A 19105-nucleotide genomic window follows, 5' to 3' on the forward strand; every position below is an offset into this window, starting at 1 on the left:
AGTCAGCCACTCTGTGTCTTTTTATGGGAGCATTCAGTCCATTTGCATTTAAGATGATTATTGATATGTCCTCTATTTTTCTTCCCATTTCTCCTGTTAATTACAGTAGTCATTTTAATTTCTTGCAATGCTGGTTTGGTGCTAATGTATTTCTTTAGCGCCCCCCCCCCCCCCCGCCTTTTTTTTTGTCTGAGAAGCTCCTTATTTAACCTTCTATTTTGAATGATAGCCTTGCTGGGTAGAGTAGTCTTGGATTCAGATCCTTGTTTTTCATGACCTTGATTACCTCATGCCGCTACCTTCTGGCATTTTTTGTGAGAAGTCAGCTGAGAGCCTTATGGGGTTTCCTTTGTAGGTAACCTGTTGCTTCTCTCTTGCTGCTTTTAGGATTCTCTCTTTGTCTTTAATTTTTGACAGTTTGATTACTATGTGTCTTGGTGTGGGCCTCTTTGGGTTTTTCTTGCTTAGGGCTCTCTGTGCTTCTTGAACTTGAATGCCTTCCTTCTTCACCAAATTAGGGAAGTTTTCTGTCACTATTTGTTTGAATATATTCTCTAACCCTTGCTCGTTTTCTTGTTCTTCAGAAACTCCTATAATGTTAATATTATTCCGTTTCCAGTTGTCCCATAGTTCTCTTAAGCTGTCTTCCTGTTTTTTAATCATTTTTTCCTTTTGATTTTCTGATTGGTTGAATTTTTCTACCCTGTCTTCTAATTTGCTGATCCGGTCCTCAGTTTCCCCTACTCTGCTTTTTAGACTTTCCAATATGTTTTTCATTTCTGATATGTCATTCTTCATTTCTTCTTGTTTATTTTTAATTTCCAACTGGTTGATTTTCAACATTTCTATGTCTTTAATCATGGTGCTCATATCCTTACACATGGTGTTGAGCTTCCTCAGCATCATGGCTCAAAATTCTAGTTCTCTTAACTTCCTTAACTGTACCTCATTTATCTCATCTTCCGTAGAAGTCTCTTCTTCTTTCATTTGGTTTTGGTTTCTGTTTTTCACCATTTTGGCTATCACAGTGGGCTTTGGACTCTTTCAGATTTTCCCTGTGGGTGATGGTGTTCTGATGTTTGTGGCTTCCTGTCCTGGGTTTGGATGAGCCAGGGAGGACCCACTTTATTTTTATTTTATTTTATTTTTTTTCCCAAATCTTTATTGTTGGATGTAAAATGTATTACAGATGTTCCACATTTTTCCCCCATTGACTCCCTCCTCCCCCCTCCCGCCCCCCTCCCACCTTTTCCCACACTGTTGTCTGTGTCCATTGGTTATGCATATAAGTTTTTTGGTTTATTTCTTCCCACCCCCCAACCCCTTTCCCTTTGAGGTTTGTCAGTCTAGCAATGAATTTGTGCTTCTTAATCCCTTCACCTTTTTCACCCATTCCCCCAACCCCCCTCCCAACTGGCAACCAACAAAATGTTCTCTGTATCTATGAGAATGTTTCTGTTCTACCTGTTCATTTTGATTGTAGATTTCATTGTTGATAAATATGTATTCATTGCCATTTTGTTTTTTCATACATTTTATATTTTCTTCAAAAAGACCCTTCATCATCTCATATAATAACGGTTTGGTAGTGATGAACTCCTTTAACTTTTTCTTGTCTGGGAAAGTTTTTATATGTCCATCGATTCTAAATGACAGCTTTGCAGGATAGAGTAATTTTGGTTGTAGGTTCTTGCTTTTCATCACTCTGAATATTTCTTGCCACTCCCTTCTGGCCTGCAAAGTTTCTTTTGATAAATCAGCTGACAGCCTAATGGGAACTCCCTCGTAGGTAACTAGCTGCCTTTCTCTTGCTGCTTTTAAGATTCTCTCTTTGTCTTGAACCTTTTGCATTTTGATGATGATGTGTCTTGGTGTGGGCCTCTTGGGGTTCATCTTGTTTGGGACTCTCTTTGATTCCTGGACTTGTATGTCTGTTCCCTTCACCAGGTTAGGAATGTTTTCTGCCATTATTGTTTCAAACAGGTTTTCGATTTCTTGTTCTCGGTCTTCTCCTTCTGGCACCCCCAAGATGCGAATGTTGGCACACTTGAAGTTGTCCCAGAGGCTCCTTACACTATCCCCATTTCTTTGGATTCTTTTTTTATTTTGCTGTCTGATTGGTCATTTTTTGCTTCCTTATATTCCAAATTGATGGTTTGCTCCTTGGATTTACATACTCTATTATTGAGAGTGTGTAAATTATTCTTTATTTCAGTTAATGCCTCCTTCAATTCTAACTGTGTATCCATGATTTCTAACTGGTCCTTTTTTATGCTCTTGAGGCCCTCCCTAAGTTCACTGAGGTTCTCACTAAGTTCATTGAGCATCCTTATAAGCAGTATTTTGAACTCAGTATCTGTTAGGTTGCTTATCTCCATTTTGCTCAGTTCTTTTATTGGGGTTTTGTTCTGTTCTTTCATTTGGGACCTGTTTCTTAGTCTCCTCATTTTGGCTGCCTCCCTGTGTTTGTTTCAGTGTATTACTTAATGAGAGGTATGGGGCTCGCTGAGACCAGATGCTGCTCGTTTGAAAGAATTTAGGAAAAACCTGAAGCAGGATCCAAGACAGGCCAATCCTATGGTTAAGCAAGTGGCAACAGCTTGGGTGGGTTTGAAAGATGTGTGTTACGGGGAGGGGCCTCAGGGAGTCAACAGGGCGGGTCTACCAGTGTGAGCCAGTTTGCTGGAGTCCCAGATATGGCGACTGTCTGCCCCCCTCCATCCCGGGAAGGGCTCACCAAAGAAACAAAGGCCTCTTACAGCACGTTTGTCCCCGAGAAAGCCCCCCTCCAGCCCTCACTCCAGTGCCAAACAGCTCAGTTCTTCCCTGTATGTCTCTGGCCCCCATGGAACTGCCTCTCCTCCAAGCTTAGAGGGAGAGAGTCCAATAAGTTCATGCCCCGGCCCTTTAGGGAGCTGCCTGAGGCTCCAACCACCTCAGCTTTCCTGAGCCTCAGTTCCCGCTGGTTTTCCAACCAGAAGTTATGGGGACTTCTCTTCCTGGCACTGGAACCGTGAGCAGGGCACCTAGTGTGGGATGGAGACCCCTCAGTCGTCAGGAAGGACCTTCCCAACCGAGGGAGCTTCCTGATTTTTATCCGCCACACTTGGGTGTATGACCAGCCCATCTCGCTGCCGCGCCGCCGCCGCCGCCACCCCTCGCGCCCCCGCCCCTCCTACCAATCTGGATGTAGCTGCTTTTTTTTAACTCGGTAGTTGTAGGACTTCCATTCAGCTTGATTTCAGGTGGTTTTGAATGGTGGTTGTTCTGTAGTTTAGTTGTAACTATGATGTGGTTGTGGGAGGACGCGATACCGCGTTTACCTACGCCGCCATCTTGCCCGGAAGTCTCTTAGGACCCACTTTAAACACCACCATCAAGTTTTAGCTTTTCTGGTTAGTGTTGCTAGCCCAGGGAATGGTAGTTATCCTCTAGCTTTCTTTGCCTGGAGGCTATTAGTGGAGGTCACCTGCAGACCCTTGGTTTCTGAGTTGCCTGAAAAACTCCCCCAGGTGCTCAGTGTAAGAGGATTTCCTGAGCATGAGGCAGCTGTTTGTTATTAATGGGCCTCAATTAGCATTTAAATGGCCACCAAGTGGGGTTGAATATCTGAGGGAGGAGCTTTTGCCTCTCCCCAGGGCCCTGGGAAGGAGTGAAATGATCACAGTACTGCGAGGCTGCACTCAGCAAAAGCTCTGAGCACCCTCCAAGTCTCAAGTGTCCCCACACAGTTCCAGTCCAGTCTGGCTTCCCTCTGCCGGAGCCTAAGGTGAGTGGCTGCTGCCAATTTAGCCTCTGTCTAGACTCTGCATCATGGAGCCACCTGGGACTTTAACCCAAGGGCGCTGCTTCCAGCCAAGGGCAGCGGCGGCTGTGGCACCAGCTTAGGGCGTTGCACTCAGCAGAAGCCCTAGGACTAAGCCACAGTAGTTGGACACTGCCGGGGTGGCAGCACCTTCCAGCAGAGTCCCCTGGTCCCAGCGAGTTTGTGAGGCACCATTCGGGACTTAGCACGCAGAGTTCACAGGACTCAGCCGGGGTCGCAGCTGAGGTGGCAGCAGCCTCCCGTGGAGTCCCCTGGTCGCAGCCAGTCCATGCGGCACCAGCCGAGGGCTTAGCAGGCAGCAGAGTTTGCAGGACTCATGTGGTGGTGTCACAGCCAATTTGGCAGCAGCAGCTTCCCGCCGAGTCCCCTGGTCCCCGCCCAGGCTGCTGTAGACCATGGGCTCCTGGCCCCCTCTCGCATCCTCGCAAGCCTACCAGGATTGAGTCAGTGTCCCTGGTTATGTGGTCCTCCAAGGCATCTTTCAGGTGCCCCTTCCTGACGATTTGCCTTTATTTTCATTGTAAATCCAGTTTGGTCCTGGGAGATGGTCTGTGTAGCTCCATTCACTCTGCCACCATTTTTAGTCTTCTACCCTGTGTCTTTTGATCAGAGCGTTCAGTCCATTTACATTTAATGTTATTATTTATATGTACTTATTTATTGCCATTATTGTTTATTGTGGTTATATATTTTTTTCCTATTTCTTCTAACAATTACAGCAGTCTTTTTACCATTTCTTGCAGTGCTGGTGTGGTGCTAATATATTCCTGTTGTAACCCAGGAGAGTCAACGTCGCTCGGACACTAAGTTGGGTGAATTAGAGGTGAGCTTTATTACTTGTGCAGGAACTACAGCCAACCTATACAGACAGAAAAGAACTGCTAGCCCCTGCTCAGACAGAGGGTTGCTTACATAGGACAGGGGTCATTTAAGAGTTTAGCAGAGCAAGTAAGCTACGTGTACAGAAGTGGAGGCAGTCAGCAATAAGAAGAAGGGAACAGAAATGGGAGGAAGCTGAGGTGAAAGGTAAATGGATGAACTGGGTCAGCGTACATCTATCCTGCTATTCATTCTATTATCTAAGTTTTAAAAACTAACAAATTCCAGACAGATAGCAGTTAGCCAGGTGCAATATATATATTTTTAACAGTTACAGTTTTATGGGGTAAAGGGAGCTTCAGTTTTTTCCTATCAGTTTATTTACAGAGCATGCAGGACACTCTGGCCTTGGGGCCATTTCTGTCCTCCCTTTTTCTGAAGAATGTTGTTTTTCAAAGTGCCAGTGAAGGTCAAACTCTGGTTAATTTTATGGGGCTATAGCCGTCTATAACATTCCCCATTGTTCATCTTGCTGCACCTGAGGCTGTTAATTAGGGCAGCTTAAAGACAAATTGTTTTTCTTTATTGAATTCCAAGTATAGTGAGCTATAACAATTCCCTTACTTTTTGTTGGTTTGTAAAACTTTCTGTTTCACCTTTTTAAATTATAGCCTTGCTAAATACAGTAGGTTTAGATTCAAATTTTCGTTTTTCATTACCTTGCTTACTTCGTGCCATTCTTTTCTAGCCTGTAGTGTTTTATTTGAGAAGTCTGCTGATTACCTTATAGAGGGTTTTTTGTTTTTGTTTTTTTTATAGGTAACCATTTGCTTTTCTTTGTCTTTAATTTTTGACATTTTAATTTCTATGTGTCTTGGTATGGGCCTGTTTGGGTTCTTCTTATCTGGGGCTCTCTGTGCTTCTTGAACTTGAATGCTTTCTTTCTTCACCACATTAGGAAAGTTTTCTGTCACTCTTTCTTCAAATATAATCTCTAACCTTTGCCCATTCTCTTCCCATTCGGGGACTCCTATGATACAAATAGTGTTATGTTTCCCGTTGTCTCACAGTTTTCTTAAGCTGTCTCTCTGTTTTTAATTGTTTTTTTCCTTTTAGTTTTCTGATTGGTTAACTTTTTTCTACCCTGTCTTCTAATTCACTGATCTAGTCCTCAGCTTCCTCCACTCTGCAGGTTGTCTTTCCAATGTGTTCTAAATTTCTGCTATGTCATTCTTCAATTTCCCTTGGTTGGTTTTTACTGTTTCTAGATCTTTACTCATGGTGTTGATGTCCTTACTCATGCTGTTGAGCTTCCTCAAGATCATGACTGTGTACTCTACCTCTGATAACTTGCTTAACTGTATTTCTTATATATCATCTCATCTTCAATAGAGTTCTCTTGTTATTTAATTTGGGATTCTTCTTTGTTTCACTCTTTGGGAAATTCCAGTGGATTTTTGAGCCTGCCAAATTTTCTTTTTGTGTGTTGATGTTCTGCTGTTTGTGGCTCCCTCTACTAGGTTTAAATGAGTATAAAAGGACCCATGTTAAACACCACTATCAAATCTTAAGTCCCTGGGTGGATCTGCATGTCCAAGAAAGCTCCAGTTATCCTCTAGCTTTCTGCCTGGAGGATATTAGTCTTAGTTTCTTGATTAGCTTTGTGTTGTAGTCCTCGGTTATATGAAAAACAACCTCGGTTGTCCAGTAAGAGAATTTTCTTAGTGTGGGTGGATGTTAATTGTTAATAAGCCTTAATTAGCATTTTCTGGCAAAGATCAGTGGGGTTAAATCTCCAAGAAAGGGGCTGCTGCTTTTTTCTAGAGCTGTGGAAAATAGCTCCCCTGCAAGATGGCCTATGTCCTGTGTGGCCGTAAGTAAGCAAAAATTCTGAGTGCCTTCCAAATTCTGAGTGTCTTCACAGTGTTTCAATACAGTTTGTCCACCCTCTGCTAGAGCTCAACATGAAAGGCTGTAGCTTATTTAGTGCTCTGACATAGACCTCTGCACCGTGGAGCTGGCTTGAGATTTTAACCCAGAGGGAGATGCTCACTGCTAAAAGAACTGCTGTGTATGGGATCCCAGCCTGCTCTTACATGCCTCCCCAGACTTACCAGGCTCAAGTCAGAGCCTTTTTCTGTCTCTGGTTATATGGGTTTTCTACAGCTATTTTTTTTTTGTTGTTGTTGTTGTTGTTGCTTTTTTCCCAATGATTTGTCTCTATTTAATTTTAATTTTAGTTTGGTCTTAAAAGATGGTCTGTGTAGCTTTAATTAACTCCATCATTATTTTGGAATTGCTGTCAATTTCTTTATGTTAATTTCTTACACAGCTATCTTGCCAAATTCACTAATTAAATCTAGTAGATTTTGGATGGAGTCTTTAGGGTGTTCTATGTACAATATTATGTCATCTACAAATAATGACAGTTTTATTTCCCCCTTTCTCAATTTCAATCCCTTTTATTTCTTCTTCATGTCTAATTGTTGTGGCTAAGACTTTCAGTACTATGTAAAGTAAGAGGGGCACAAGTGATTATTCCTATCTTGTTCCTCTTCTTAAGAATAATGATTTTAGTCTTTTTTATGAAGTATGTTATTGGCTTTTGTTTTTTTTTTATATATAAGCCCTTTATTATGTCAAGATATGATCTCTCTATTTCCACATTGCTGAGGGTTTTATCAAAAATGTGTAAAATTTTGTCAAAAGTTTTTTAGCATCTACTGATGAAATTATATGCTTTTTATTTTATTTATGTGGTATATCACATATATTGATATGCAAATATTGTACCAGGCTTGCATTTCTGGAATGAATCTCACTTGGTCAGGGTAAATAATTTATTAATGTATTGCTGAATCTGATTTGCTAATATTTTGTTACAAATTTTGACATAAAAAAACTGAAGATGGTGGCAGCAAGGACCAGAGGGAGGGTGAATGTGTGAGAGTGAGTGAGTGTGTGAGAGAGTGTGAGTGGACTTGAAGGTGGACAACCAAACCCAAGCAGTGCAGAGATGCAAAGCAAAAGGTTCCTGTGCTGTGTACTGAAGCAGCCAGCTACTGCAGTAAACAGTTCTTTTCCCTGTGCTGCAGGGAGATCCCACAATTTGGTGAGATTTCAGGTCTTCCCTGAGAAGAGACAGTGGGAGTGGCTAGGGCCCAGCAACCTGAGCCCAGCAGTGCACCTGGCACCATCAGACCAGTGAACACACTGCATCATAACAGTCTGGTACACAGTACTGGACCTACCAAGGTGCAAGTCCCAGAAGCAGCAGATAGCATGAAGCACAACACAATCCCCCATAGTAGCAGCCCAATCAGAGTCAAAATATACCTCCAGCAACAGAGGCTTGGGAGCAGACATCCATTTCCAGGCAACATAAGCACAGACCAACAGCTGAAACCCATCTCCAAAAACTACAACAAAAGCTGAGCAAGAGTTGAGATGCATGGAGCAGCAGCATTCCCCAGCCAACAGTGGTGAGTCCTGGGGCTCCACAGAGGCCTGTATGGTCCAGTAGTTCACAAGAGGAGTCAGAAGCCAGACTCTGAGAAACTGGTGTGGGCCAACTGACACCAGTGGGACCTGGAGGGTGTAGGGGCACCAGAGAGGCCAGAACGACTCTGAAAGGAGTGTGTGATCTTGTTACCCACAAAATCTGTGGGGTGCTGAAACACCAGAGATGCCTGCGTGACCTAGCAGGAACAGTGCCATCCAGTTACCCACAAAACTTACGGGGTGCTGACGCATCAGAAAATCCTGTTTGACCAAGCAGCCCATAACATAGGTATAGAGCTGGGTACCCAAAGAGACTGTGTGATACAGTTAACCCTGGGACCTGCAGGGTGTTGGGACACCAGGAAGGCATATGCAACCCAGCTGTGCTAACGATAGGCATAGAGGATGTGAAAAACAGCATTGAAGTGAATAGAAGCTACGCAGATGTTCTCCGGGACCAAAAGAGAATTACAACTTCAATAAAGGCAAATCCCTAAAGGGGAGAAAAAAAGCAAAAACAATGAAAACTCAGCAGGAGAAGACCATATAACCAAGAACATTGCTAAAATCTGTGGAGGCACTAGAGAATGATGGGCTGAAAGCCCATGGACAGCAGCAGGCCTAGCTGTGACCAGCGCCCTTGGGGAATAGAGACAAAGCCCGCTCTACAGTGCACAGAGACAGAACAGAGTGCAAAAATAGCCATCGCCACTCACGTGGGGGCTACAGCAGAGATATGTCAGACTGGGCCGGAACTCTGCGGGGACACTTGGAATTTTGAGGGCACTCAGATTTTTTGCTGAGTTGCAGCAACAAATCAGTGGCCAGTGTGCTGCTTCCCAAGCTGTGGGGTAAAGCAACAGCCCCACCCCTTGGAGATTCAGCCTTTACCAGGTGAGGCAAAGAAAAGAAAATTGAGGCTCTTTAATAACCAGCATCCCTCCCAACCTCTGGAAATCCTCTTATGCAGAACACCAGGGCTATATTACAAGGAACTGAGTAACTGAAAATACTCACCAGGAAAAAGATAGAAGATAAATGAACCTTTAGGGGCTTGCAAATCTACAAAGTAAAGTAACACTTCACAGTGGTGTTTAACGTGGGCCCACCCAGGCTCATCTAAACCCAGTAGAGGGAGCCACTAACAGCAGAATACCAACACACAGGAAAAATTTTTTAGGCTCCGAAACTTACTCAGATAGCCAAATAATGAAACAGAAACAAATCCAAAATGAAAAAATAAGAGACCTCTATCCAAGATGAGATAAATGAAATGCAGCTAAACAAATTATCAGAGGTAGAGTTCAGAGCCATGATCCTGAGGAAGCTCAACAGCATGAGTAAAAACATCAGCACCATGAGTAAAGATATAGAAACATTGAAAACCAACAACATGGGGGAATGCAGACAGGTGCAGCCACTATGGAGAACAATATGGTGTCACCTCAAAAAATTAAAAATTGAACTTCCATTTTACCCAGTGATCCCACTTCTAGAAATATACCCTAAGAAGCCTGAAACACCAATCAGAAAGAATATATGTACCCCCATGTTTGTAGCAGCACTATTTGCAATAGCTAAGATCTGGAAACAGCCCAGGTGTCCATTGGTAGACAAATGGATAAAAAAGCTGTGGTACATACACACAATGGAGTACCATGCAGTTGTAAGGAAGATCTCTTATCCTTTGAGACTACATGAAGGGACCTGGAAAGTATTATCCTAAGTGAAACAAGGCAAGCAGAAAAAGAGAAGTTTTATATGATCTCACTTATTTGTGGAATAGAATGAACATAACAGTCTGAGGAATGGGGTAGTCCCAGAGACATGGAAGTGGTGTGCAGACTGACAATCCCCAGAAGAGGGGATGGTGGGGGAGAGATAAACCACAGAACTTATATGCATGTGTGCATGAACAATGGACATAGACAACAAAGCTGGGGACAGAGGGGGAGAGAGGGGGAGGGGAGAATCAGTGGAGGAAAACGGAGAAATATCTGTAACAAATATTAATTAATAAACTCACATTTCTGATTTAAAAAAAAATGGCCAAAAATTAAAAAGTGAAAACTAAAAAAAAAAAAAGAAAGAAAGGAAGAAAGGAAGGAAGAAAGAAAACCAACCACAAGGAAATGAAGAATGACATAGCAGATATTAAGAACACATTGGAAGGACTAACCAGCAGAGTAGAGAAAGTTGAACAGAGGAGCAGTGAATTAGAAGACAGGGTAGAAAAAATCAACCAATCAGCAAACCAGAAGGAAAAAAAAAGCATTAAAACACAGGACGACAGCTTAAGAGAACTGTGGGACAACTGGAAACATAAAAACATTCACATTATTAGACTCCCCAAAGAAAAAGAAAATTGGCAAAGGTAAGAGAATATATTTGAAGAAATAGTGACAGAGAAGTTTCCTAACTTGATGAAAGAAGAAGGCATTCAAGTTCAAAAAGCAGAGTGGGCCCCATGTAAGAAAAACCAAAAAGAGGCTCAAAACAAAACACACAGTAACTGAAATAGCAATAATTAAAAACAAAGAGAGAATCCAAAAGGCAGCAAGAGATAATTAAAGGGTACTTACAAAGCAAAACCCCATAAGGTTCTCAGCTGACTTCTCAACAGAAACACTCCGGATCAGAAGGGAGTGGAATGAAGTGACCAAGGTCATGAAAAACATGGATCTGAATCGAAGACTACTCTATCCAGAAAGGCTATCATTCAAACTAGGGCAAATAAAGAACTTTCCAGACCAAAAAAGGCTAAGGGAATATATTAATACCAAACCAGCACTGCAAGATATGCTGAAAGGACTGCTGTAATTAGCAGGAGAAATAGGAAGAAAAATAAAACCACACTAAACAAAAATGGTAATAAATGAGTACATATCAATTATCACCTTAAATATGAATGATTTGAATGCTCTGATAGACACCGCATAGCTGACTGGATAAGAAAGCACGACTCACATATATGTTGTTTGCAAGAGACCCATCTCACAACAGAAGACGCACATAGGTTGAAAATGAAAAAATTAAAAAATGACTTTCAAGAGAATGGAAAGCAAAAAGAAGCTGGGGTAGCAATACTCATATCTGATTAAGTAGATTTCAAAATGAAGACCATAACTATAGACAAAGAAGGCCAGTACATAATATTGAAAGGATCTATCCAACAAGAAGATATAACCTTGGTAAATATATAGGCACCTAATACAAGAGAACCAACATATATTAAAAATCTTTTGGAGGACTTCAAAGTACAAATTAACAGCAATACAATCATAGCAGGAAACTTCACTTTGCTGATATCATTGGATAGATCCTGTATACAATAAATTAGCAAGGAAAAACAGACTCTAAATGAATTTTATAGATATCTACAGAGAATTACACCCCACAACTGCAAAATTCACATACTTCTCAAGTACCATGAACATTCTCAAAGATAGACCACATGTTAGGACACAAGCTAAGTCTCTACAAGTACAAGACAATTTCAATTATATCAATGAACAATTATATGGCAACATATTCCACAATTCTCAGATCACAATGGCATGCGACTAGAAATCAACTGCAACTAGAACATAAAAAGACATTTGAAAACATGGAGGCTAAATAGCTTGTTATTGAACAATGAATGGGTTACCATGGAGAGGGAAGTCCATAGCACTACAGGCCTACTTCAAGATGCAAGAAAAATTTCTAATAGACTACTAACATACAACTTAAACAACTAGAAAGCAAACAAACAGAAAACTTCAAAGCAAGTATTAAATGGAAGAAGTAGAGATCAGAGTAGAAATAAATGATATGGAGACCATAAAAGCAATTCAAAAAAATAAATGAAACAAAGAGATGGTTCTTTGAAAAGATAAATAAAATTGATGGACCATTAGCTAGACACACCAAGAAACAAAGAGAGAGAACCCAGATACACAAAATCAGAAATGAAAGAGGAGAAATAATAACTGATACCGCAGAAATACAAAGGATTGTGAACAAATATTATGAACAATTATATGGCAACATATCCCACAATCTAAGTGAAATGGAAAAATTTTAAGAAGGACATAGTTTCCCAAAACTGATCCGGGAAGAGATAGAAAACTTGAACAGAGCAATAACAACAAAAGTAATTGAAGATGAACTCTCCCAGCAAACAAAAGCCCAGTCCCAGATGGCTTTATGGGGGAATATTACTGAACATTCAAAGAAGAACTAACACCCATTCTCCTCAAACTATTTCAAAAAATTCAAGAAGAAGACTTCCAAACTCATTTAATGAGGCCAGCATGATTCTAATTCCAAACCCGAGGAAAGATACTACAAACAAAACAAAAAACTACAGGCCAATATCCCTGATAAATATAGATGCCAAAATCCTGAACAAAATACTTGCAAATTGAATGCAGAAATACATCAAAAAATTACTCACCATGACCAAGTGGGATTCATCCCAGGAATGCCAAGGCTGATAACATGTTCGCAAATAAATACATGTCATACACCACATTAACAAAAAAAAGATAGATATCATATGATCATATCAATAAACACTGAAAAAGCATTCAACAAAACCCAGGACCCATTTCTGATTAAAAAAAAAAAAAAAAAAAAGGCTCAGCAGTGTGGGAATAGAGGGATCATATCTCTACATAATAAAGACCATATATGAAAGACCTACAACCAACATTATACTCAAAGGGCAAAAAATAAAAGCATTTCCCTTAAGAACAGGAACAAGGCAAGGATGCCCCCTTTTGCCACTTTTATTTAGCATAGTACTAAAAGTCTTCGCCACAGCAATTACACAGAAAAAATAAAAATAAAAATTCCAAATGGAAAAGGAAGAAGTGATACTGTCATTTTATGCAGACGACAGGATACTATGCATAAAAAAACCCATAGACTCCATCAGAATTTACTAGCCTTCATACATGAATTTGGCAAAGTAGCAAGATACAAAATTAACATCAAGAAATTGAAGGCATTCTTATACACCAATAATGAACTCACAGAAAGAGAAACTAAAATAACAATCCCATTTACCATCACTGCAAAAAAAAAAAAAAAAAGAGAGACATAGGAATCAACTTAACCAAAGAAGTAAAGGACCTATTCACAGAAAACTACAGGTCATTTAGAAAGAAATAGAGAAAAATATAAATAAGTAAAAGCACATACCTTGTTTATAGATTGGAAGAATCAACATTATTAAAATGTCCATACTACCCAAATCCCCATCAAATGTAATCCCCATCAAAATACCAATGACATACTTCACAGAACTAGAACAAATACTTCTGAAGTTCATATAGAAGCAAAAAAAAAAAAAAAAAAGGACCTCGAATAGCCACAGCAAACTTGAAAAAGAAGAACAAAGTTGGAGGAATCACATTATCAAATTTCAGGTTATACTACAAAGCCACTGTAATTAAAACCACCTGGTACTGGCACAAGAACAGGTATATAGACCAGTGGAACAGAACAGAAAATCCAGAAATGGACCCAAGGCAATATGCTCAATTAATATTTGACAAAGGTAATAAGGGCCTACAGTGGAGTAAAGACAGCCTCTTTAATAAATGGTGCTGGGAAAATTGAACAGCTATATGCAAAATATAAAATAAACCTGGACCATCAACTTACACCCTACCCAAGAATAAACTAAAAATGGATAAAGGACTTAAATGTGACTCATGAGTCAATAAAAATCCTAGAAAAAAATGTAGGCAACAAAATTTCAGACATCATAAGCAGAAGAATTTTACTGATACATTACCTAAGGCAACAGAAACAAAGGAGAAAATGAACACATGGAACTACATCAAACTCAAAAGCTCTGCACAACAAAAGATACAATCATCAAAATGGAAAGGCAACCCACTGTATAGGAGAGCATAATTGTCAATGATATATCAGATAAGGTGTTAATTTCCAATAGATAGAGAGTGCTCATACAACTCAACAAAAGGAAGACAAAGAACCCATTAAAAAATGGGCAGAGGAACTAAATAGCCACCTCTCCAAACAGACATACAAATGGCTAAGAAACATTTGAATACATTTTCAATATCACTAATCATCAGAGAGATGCAAATTAAAACAACAATGAGGTATCAACTCACACCTGTCAGAATGGCTGCCATCAACAAACAATCAAATAACAAGTATTAGCAAGGGTGCAGACAACAGGGAACACTAGTACACTTCTGGTGGGAATGCAGACTGCTGCAGCCACTGTAAAAAACGATATGGTGTTACCTCAAACAATTAAAAATTGAACTTCCATTTGACACAGTGATCCCACTTGTAGGAATATACACTAAAAAGCCTGAAACACCAATCAGAAAGAATTAATGTACCCCATGTTTGTAGCAGCACTATTTACAATCCTAAGATCTGGAAATGTCCATCACTAGATGAAAGGATAAAAAGCTGTGGTATACATACACCATGGAGTGCTATGCAGCTGTAAAAAAGATCTGTTATCCTTTGAGATGACATGAATAGACCTGGAAAGTATTATCCTAAGTGGAATAAGTCAAACAGAAAAAGAAAAGTATCATGATCTCACTTATTTGTGGAATATAATGAACATAACAGCATGAGGAATGGGGTAGTCCCACAGATGTGGAAGTGGGGTACAGACTGACAATCCCCAGAAGAAGGGGTAGTGGGGGAGAGATAAACCACAGAACTTATATGCATGTATGCATGAACAATGGGCATAGACAATAAATCTGGGGACAGGGCGGGGAGAGAGGGAAGGAGAGTTTCAGTGGGGGAAAAAAGAGAACATTTGTAACAATACTTAATTAATTAATTATTAGAAGAAAAAAAATTGGCATGTATTTTTATCATAGAAATTGGCCTGTAGTTTACTTTTTTCATCGTGTTTTTTCTAAATTTGGAGTTAGAATTACACTGGCCTTTTAAACGAGTTTGGAAGTCTTTCTGCTTCTTGAATATTTTGGAATAATTGAGAATCATGAATTTTTTCTTCTGTTGTATCTGGATATTTTAAATTTACTAGAATTAGCATATATCAATTTTTAATAATAAGTAGATGTATTATATAATTACGTAAAGAACCCTTGTGGATTATTTTCTATATTCATAGATCATTCTTCCATACATCCACTAGGTGGCAGCACAGACCCATCAAATATAACAAATGGTTTCTTGTATTTGGTCTAAATTTTAACGGGGCTGTTATACAGCTGAGTAATTTTTAAAGTTTGCTTATCAAATAATTAATTTTAGAGAAAGAGGAAGTGACAGAGAGGAAAAAGAACGAGAAATAGGAAAAGAGAAAAACATGTTTTTCCCTCTTATTTATGAATTCATTTGTTCTTTCTTTTATGTTCCTTGACCTGAGATTGATTTTGAACATTGGGTATTGGAGATGATGTTTTAACCAACTGTTCATTGCAACAGTTTACATCATGATATAAAAAGAAACAAAAACTTGAAACAAGAGACAGAAGTTAAAGCAACCAAAGTATTTGAGTAGGTTAAATTTTAATATTTTAAAAAACTATTGTTGAAAGGTGAGCAAAATAAGAATGAACTATTACATCTAAGTTCAAGGTAGCACCCAAGGAGCTGAAAATTGACTCTGTACAGAGAGAAGCACTGTGCCTTTTATCAGTCTTTCCTGCTGAGACTCAGAATCCTTAATCAAAGTCACAGTAATTTTACTTGTCATTTTTTTTCTTTCTACTTGTATGAATACTCAAAATTTTTTGAAGTGAACATATAATAATTTTAATAACTACTTAAATGTGGTCTCTATCATTGTATAAAAAGTGCATCTGGATTTTATGAAGTATTATGCATTCATGGTGCATTCTTTTATATGTCCATTAGGTGGCAGCATACGCCCATCAAATCAATGTCAAACAGTTTCACTGCTTTTGGTCTGAAATCGAAGGTAGCTGTTATAAAGTTCAGTGCTTTTTAAGAAAATTATTGATTGATTTTTTGAGAGAAACAGAGAGAGAGAACAAGAGAACAACAAAACAGAGAAATATCTATTTCTTGTTCCACTTATTTATGTATTAATTAGTTGATTCTTGTATTTGCCCAAACTTGATATAGAGCCCACCCGCAAATTTGGCGTGGCGGGATGGCACTTCAGCTAACTCAGCTCCCTGGCCAGGGCACTATTAGTTACATTTGTAAATGCATGAAGCATTGAGCATGACCACATTTGCATTTTACACCATAAAAATAGGTATGTAATTAAACTACAATATATATAAGATGATTATTGCAACATTTTTATCATAACAATAATAAAATAGAAACCTGAAACAAGAGCTAGAACATGAACCAACTAACGTATTTGGGCAAGGTCCAATTGCTAGCATTTTCTAAAAAGAGGCTTTAACATAGGTAAGCAGAGTAAGAATCAAGTATCAAAAACAAAGTTCAAGGTTAGCACCAGAATGCAAAAAGTGTAACTGTTGGTGGAGAGAACAACTGCACCTTGACAGATATATATATATATAATTTGCGGAAACTCAGAATTCAAAACTTATTTGCAAAGTAAAATTATGAAAAATATTTTTCTACTATTTACTTTCTAGAGTAATTTTATTGAACGGACATATATTAACTTTCAATAATAAATAATTTAGAATATTTTTGTATGTAAAAACATCTGGAATTTATGAATTATTTTACAGTGATACTGCATTCTTTTAGTTCTCCTCTGGGTTGCAGCATACTCCCATAAAATAAAGAGAAAATGGTTTTTAGTCTGAAATTCAATGGTGATGTAATACAGTTCAGTGATATTTTAAATTATTTATCTATGGATTGATGTTGAAGAAATAGAAAAAGAAAGACAGGGAGAGAGACAGACAGACAGATAAATTGTTTTTTGTTCCACTTACGAATGGATTTGTTAGTAGAATCTTATATGAGATAAAATGAGGGATCAAAACCAAAACCTTTGTATATTGGGATGAGGTCTGAGCCAACCAAGCTACTCACCAGTACCATATCTATTAAGTTTATAAATGCATGTAACCATTCAGCAAGACCCTGCTTGTCATTTACCCTGCCGAATTAGTTATATATTTCACCAAGATATAGGTACATGTATGTGTGTGTATATACATACACATGAATATATTCATATATTATACATAAAATGTTCATTGCAACATTTTTTATAATAATATTAAACAATAATATAAGCCAAAGAACTTGTATGCATATATGCATAACCAATAAATACAGACAACAGTGCTCTGAAGAAAGGGGTGGTGGAGCGGGAAGAAGGGTGTCAGGAAGGGGAAAAAAAAGAAATGTCTGTAACACTTTGAACAATAAAACTATATTTTTTAAAAAGTAAATTCAAATAAGCATAGAAAAACTAAAACAAGTGACTGAACTTAAAGCAACTAAAGTACCTGAACACTATTAAATTCTAATAATTTGAAAAATGTTTGTATTAATTTTTGGTGAGAGAAAGGGAGAGGAAGAAAGATAGAAACCTCCAGTAGATTTCTCTTTCATGCCACCTAGTGGGGATCCAGCCCAAATCCGGGAAATGTACCTTGACTAGGCATCCAACCTGAGACTTCTTGTTGCAAAGGGTTGATGCTCAATACTGAGCCACTGTAGCTGAGCTAAATTTTATTTTTTAAAAAAGGCTTGATAATAGGTGATCAGAGTAAGAATCAAGTATCAAAATTAAGTTCAAAGTTAACACTCAAAAACAGATAAGTTGACTTTATACAGAGAGAACGACTGCACCTTAAACTTTCTATCTTCTCAGCCCAGAACTCAGAATCATGAAACAATGGCCAAGTGACATTATAGGTGAGTTTTTTTCTTTCTACTTTGTTGGGTACTGTAAATTTTCTAAATGGCGCATGCATTATTTTAAAATAATTATTTATCTCTAGTAACTCTCAATGTGTAATGAACACGTGGATTTTATTCGTAATTCTATACTCACAGAGCATTCTTCAACTTTTCCACCAGGCGGCAGCACATCCAATAAATAGCAAAAATGGTTTCTTGGTATTTGGTCTGAAAATGAACATGGCTCTTTTTTTTTTTTTTTTTTTTATCCTCACCCGAGGACATTTTTCCATTTTTTGTTCAGGTAGAGTGGGAGGGAGAGAGAGGAACAGAGAGAGAGAGAGAAACATCGATGTGAAAGGAACACATCGAGTGGCTGCCACCCGCACAACCGACCAGGGTCGGGGACAAACTGCAACCGAGGTACGCGCCCTTAGCGGGAACCGAACCCGGGTCTCTCAGGACCGCAGGCCGACGCTCTAACCGCTGAGCCAAACCGGCCAGGTCTGAACATTGCTCTTATGTAGTTCAGTGATTTAAAATTATTTTCATTCATTGATTAAGTTTGAAGAGACTAAAAGAAAAACAGAAAGAGAGAACAATTTGCTGTGTCTCTTATTTATACATTAATTGGTGGATTCTTGTATTTGTCCTGGCCAGATATCGAATCCCATACATGGCATATCAGGGAAGATTTACAGTCTTCTAAATTTATAAAGTATTCTTCTACCTGTCCACTAGGTGGCAAAATAAAACACATAAAATAAGTTGAAAAAATGATTACACTATATTTTGTCATAAATTGAAAATGGTTGTTATATAGTCCAGTGATTTTTTTATTTTTTTATTTTTTTGGTTTATTGTTCATCCGATGTGGCTGAGTGAACTGAGCATCACCCCATTTACTGAGAGGTCTCGGTTTGATTCCAGATCAGGGCCCAGGCCCAGTTTGTAGGGTTGATATTTCTCTCACATTGATGTTTCTATCTCTCTCTTCCTTCCTCTCTTTCTCTAAATAGTAAATAAAAACAGAAATAAAATGTTTTTATTGACTGACTTTGGAGAGAGACAAAGGGGAAAAAAGGGAGAAACAGAGAGGGACAGAGATCAATCTGTTGTTTCACTTATTGATGT

This window comes from Molossus molossus, unplaced genomic scaffold, assembly GCF_014108415.1.
Source record: "Molossus molossus isolate mMolMol1 unplaced genomic scaffold, mMolMol1.p scaffold_m16_p_30, whole genome shotgun sequence".
In the NCBI taxonomy this organism is placed as follows: domain Eukaryota; kingdom Metazoa; phylum Chordata; class Mammalia; order Chiroptera; family Molossidae; genus Molossus; species Molossus molossus.